Source organism: Ochotona curzoniae, unplaced genomic scaffold, assembly GCF_017591425.1.
Source record: "Ochotona curzoniae isolate NIBS_2020 unplaced genomic scaffold, NIBS_Ocur_1.0 contig_883, whole genome shotgun sequence".
NCBI lineage: Eukaryota > Metazoa > Chordata > Mammalia > Lagomorpha > Ochotonidae > Ochotona > Ochotona curzoniae.
Genome location: NW_024466599.1, coordinates 29,261,477 through 29,266,807, shown reverse-complemented (window position 1 = coordinate 29,266,807; position 5,331 = coordinate 29,261,477). Strand labels below are relative to the sequence as shown.

General features: G+C 36.8%; 1 pseudogene; it reads left to right on the top strand.

Annotated features, from left to right (window-relative positions):
* The first annotated feature begins 335 nt into the window (after nt 1-335).
* Nucleotides 336-834, top strand: LOC121165297 (annotated as a pseudogene).
* Nucleotides 835-5,331: the final 4,497 nt, after the last annotated feature.

Genomic DNA, 5,331 nt, shown 5'->3' with positions numbered 1-5,331 from the left:
TGGGAACTCTAAAAATTCAGTACTACTTTGCCAGTAAGTCCCCATAAAAGTGATTAGCCTAGGCACAGAAATGCTGAATTGAACTCCACAGAGCATTTTCCACGAGTTCTAACCGGGATGACATGAACCACAGTATACTTATTTTGTGTTGCATTAGTATTACAGGATGGAAGAATTTCTTTTTTTTTTTTTTTCTCCAGTGGTTCATTTCATTTCCCATTACTCCCAACTTCATAATCAAGGCACTGAGAAATGCAAGTGAAATACAGTTTCTTATATAATTTCTGTATTCAGTTTTTAAAATTCTTGCTTAAGTGTATTAGGTATAAATTACAATGGCTTGAATAAACTGCCCAGCTCCTGCGGGGGTCACATACAAGAACATGAGATTTCTTGTTACACATAATGCAGCATTGAAAAAGTTGATCGAGGGACATAATAAGTATGGAGTTACCACAATGGTAACAGCATGTGAAGCAGCTTATGACAGTACTGTTGCAGGGAAAGCAGGCATCCATGTTTTGGATTGGCCCTTTCATGATGGTGCACCACTTTCCAACCAGATTGTTGTTGATTGGCTAAGTCTTAGAAAAAGTGAGTTTTGTGAAGAACCTGAGTGTTCTTTTTGCTGTTCATTGCATTGTGCTCCAGTGCTTGTGGCTCTAGCATTAATTGAAGGTGGAATCAAATAGGAAGAAGCAGTACAGTTCATAGATAAAAGCCACGTAGAACTTTTAGCAGCAAACAACTTTTGTGTTTGGAAAAATATTGTCCTAAGATGTGGCTATGTTCAAAGACTCTAGTGGTTACAGAAACAACTGCTACATTCAATAAAATTGAGGTGCCTAATGTTATTTCTTTGGAAGCAGAAGTTTAGACATGATCTAATTTGTCATACATACTAGTCGATGTGTTGGCTTGATGAGTAAGTTTAATGAAACTTTCCATGAGTAATGATGTCACTTTAGCAAGCTACAATTTTGACACAATTGCATTCTCTATCTTTGGGTTATAGCTAACCTATTTGGACATTTAGCAAAAGATCCTTGCTGTTTAGCTTTTCAAATGTGTTTATCATTTGTACCAAGTGACCTTTCCTGGAATTATGCAGTATTGAGTTGTATCTAAAATTTATTCCCTCACCAGAATCAGAAGACATAAGAAATCATAAGAAATTTAGAAATATTTGGTGCCAAAATATACAGCACAATACTTGTATATGTTATATTTACCTACTTGTATAAAATTGTATATTTTAGAGTCATACAGGATTAAAATCCCAGGAATATGAACTCCTGACCTTATGTGATGTATTGCTTTAGTCATTTCAGACATTGAGAATGGAGAATATATGGTTGTTTGCTCAGTTTATGTTCATATCTCCCACATTCATAAAATAATACATCAGGTTTGTTTAGCCATCAGTTTTTGTGGCCAAGTCTTATGATTATTGAATGTGTTTTTTAAGTCTTATTTTTTTGTTGTTAATAGAAAATCTCCATTTTGAAAATATACACTGTACAGAATTACATGTTTTAAAGTCACCAGACAGAAAGTAGTCTAACAGTTAATGTAATCTTTGCACTCAGGTGCAGCTTAACAGAGAGGATCTAAAAGAAAAAAGAATGGGAGGAGCTAGTAAATATTTTTAGTAAAATGTTGCCTTTCTCTTGTGCAGACTCTGCAGAACATGCTCTTTAACTTAGTATTTAGTTTTAAGAGATAGAGATGCTTTGCTATTGTGGCTTAAAATACTGTCTGGGAATTTAGCTTATAGTTCTGTGGCAGTAATAATTTGTCAGTGTGCACCAAGTTATGAAAACTTAGTGTGGGATGTTAGACATCTTAAGAAATAATGAACTGCATCTTAAAAACAATAATTGTACATATTTATTATGCACCATATAATATCCATATTTTATAAAGACTAAATTGATCTAATTAATACATGTTTTACCTAGAATATTTATTACTTTGGGTAATGATACAAAGACTTAAAATTAATTCTGATTTGCAAGAACAGAATTCATTGTTATTAGCTATAGTTTCCATGTTATGCAATGTGTATTTTGAATTTATACTCCCTTGCTTTTTGACCAATATCTTTTCAGTTTTTCTCCACTTTCTCAGCATTGTATTCTCTGCTTAATTTCTATGTGAGATGAGCAGTTTTGTTTCTGTACCTGACTTACTCACTTAACATGTTGTCTTCCACATCCATCTTTGCTATAGGCAAGATTTCCTTCTTTTAAAAAACTTAGTAGAAATCCACGGTCTCCCTATATCATCTCCTTTATCTATACACTGTTGATAAACACTATGGTTATTCTCATATCTTTGTTATCTTAAATCATTTCACTGTGAGCTTGGTAGTTTAGGCATTACTTTGACATAATGCTTTCATTTCCTGTGAATGTGTTATCAAGAGTAAGGTTGCTGGATCATAAAGATGTTTTGTTTTTATTTCAGGAGCATCCATTCTGTGTTTCGTAATAGCTATACTAATTTATATTCCCATCAACACTTGCTATCTTTTGTCCTGACTAGCCTCTCTAACTGGAGAGGGATGGTATCTCACAGTGTTTTTAATTTGCATTTTTCTGTTGATTAGTTATGTTGAACATTTTATGTTGATTGCGTGCATGTTTTCTTTTCAAAAAATGTCTATTCAGCTCATTGTGTGCATCTAAGAATATTTTATAAAAAGTTATTAGAAGGGCCCAGTGCAATAGCCTAGAGGCTAAACTCCTTGCCTTGCATGCCCTGGGATCCCATATAGACACTGGTTCATGTCCTGCCCGCCACACTCCCCATCCAGGTTCCTGCTTGTGGCCTTGGAAAGCAGTAGAAGTCAGCCCAAAGCCTTGGGACCTGGCACCTGTCTGGGAGACCCATAAGAAGCTCCTGGTTATTGTGGCAACTTGGAATGCAAAGCCTTGGAACCCCACACCTAAATGGAATACTTGGAAGAAGCTCCTGACTCATGCATTCAAATCAGCTTATCTCTGGCTGCTGGGGCTATTTGAGGAATGAACCAGTGAATAGAAGATCTTTTTCTCTGTCTCTCTTTCTCTGTAAGTCTGACTCTCTAATAAAATAAATACATAATTTTGTAAAAAAGAAATGTTAGAAAATCAGAGATATGGAGGGAGAGACAGAGTGATTTACCACTCACTGGTTCAATCCTCAGGTGCAACAGACAAGGCTGGGCTAGGCTGGAGTCTGTCTTCAACTCCTGTGTCAGTGGGGAGCAGGGACCCAGGAACTAGAATCATCATTGCTGCTTCCCGGATTGCACATCCTTACTCAATCCCAGGGATTCTGGTGTGGGATTCAGATGTCACAAAGGCATGTTAATTATTGCCCCCAAGCACTTGGCCCCTTTTGTTCATTTGATTATGTGCTATTTTATGTATTATATATATTGGATATTAACCTCTTACCTGATGTACACGTTTAGATATTTCCTTCTATTCTACAGATTGCCTTTTTGTTCTGATGACTGTTTCTTCTGCTGTGCAGGAACTCTTAGTTATATATAATCTCATTTGTCAATTTTTGTATTTTTTTAAATTTTTGCTTTTGGGGGTCACACCCAAAAATTATTGCCCAGATCAGTGTAATGGAGTTTTTCCCATTAGTTTGCTTCAAGTAGTTGTAAAGGCTCAGGTATCACATTAAAATATTTAATTCATTTGAGTTGATTTTGTGATACTGTGAGATAGGGTTTGTTCTCATTTTTCTGTGTGTGATAATCTAGTTTTCCCAACACCACTTATAGAAGAGTCTGGCATTTCCGTATTGTGTGTTGTTGGTACCTTTCCTGAAACAGAAGTTGGTTATAGTTACATATTTGATTCTGTGCTTTCTATTCTATTCTATACCTGCGTATCTTTCTCACATCAATATTATGCTATACTGTTTATGATGGCTTTGTAGTCCATTTTGAAAATCATATAATACCCTCCCTCAGCTTTGTTATTTTGCTCAAGATGAGGGTATTCAGCATCTTTTATGGGTCCATATGAGTTTTTTTTACCTGTTTTTTACCAGTTATATAAAAATCACCAATTGAGTTTTGATAGGGATTATATCAATTTGGTTCATCACTGTGATAAGGATATTCCAATCCATAAACCTAAAATATTTTCTCATTTACTTATGTTTTCAATTAATTTAATGTTGAAATACTGTATAGTTTTTTGCTTATAAGCCTTTTACTTCATGGTTAAAATTATTATTCACTTTTATTGGCTATTATACGTGGGATTAAGTTTTTAACTATCTTTCATTTTCCATAGTTTGCCATTAATATAATTGCTAATATTTTCATAGTTTTTCTTTTTATTTTAGGATTTACTTTTTTTTTTTAACTTGGAAGGCAAATCAGATTTACAGAGAGAAGGAGAGAGAGAGAAAAAGCTCTTACATCCACTGGTTCACTCCCCAAATGGCCACAACAGTTAGAGTTGAGCCTGTCTGAAACCAGGAACCAGGAACTAGGGCCCAGGAGCCAAGAGCTTCTTCTGGATCTCCCACATGGATATAGAATCTCAAGGGTTTGGGCCTTCCTCTACTGCTTTCCCAAATCATAAACAGAGCTGGATGGGAAGCAGAGCAGCCAGGACAAAACTGGTACTCATATGGGTGAGGATTTAGCTGTTGAACCATCACTCAGGAACTCGTGTTTTTCACCATCACTGAAATTAATTACTTAGTGATAAACCTTTTTTATTTTTATTGCAAAGGCAGATATACAGAGAGAAGGAAAGACAGAGAGGAAGATCTTTCATTTGATGGTTCATTCCCCAAGTGACCACTGAGCTGATCCAAAGCCAGGAGCCAGGAACTTCTTCTGGGTTTCCCATGCAGGTGCAGGGTCCCAAGGCTTTGGGCAGTCTTTGACTGCTTTTCCAGGCCACAAGCAGGGAGCTGGATGGGAAACAGGACTGCTGGGATTATAACCGGCTCCCATATGGGATCCTGGTGCGTTTGAGGGGAGGACTTTAACTGCTATGTTATCGCACCGGGCCTAGTGATAAACTTTTTGATGCATTCCTCAAGATTTTCATCTCCAAAACTGCAATTTGCCTATTTTGTTTCTAACATGAATGCCTTTCCCCACTCCTCTCTGCCTGATTTCTCTACATGAGAGTTCAAGCATTGTGTTGAAAAGAAGTGGTAAAATTGGGGCTCAGGGCAGTAACCTAGTGGCTTAAGTCCTCGTCTTGCATATGCTGGGATCCCATATGTGCACCGGTACATGTCCTGGCTGTCCCACTTCCCATCCAGCTTGTGGCCTAGGAAGCAGTAGAGCACGGCCCAAAGCCT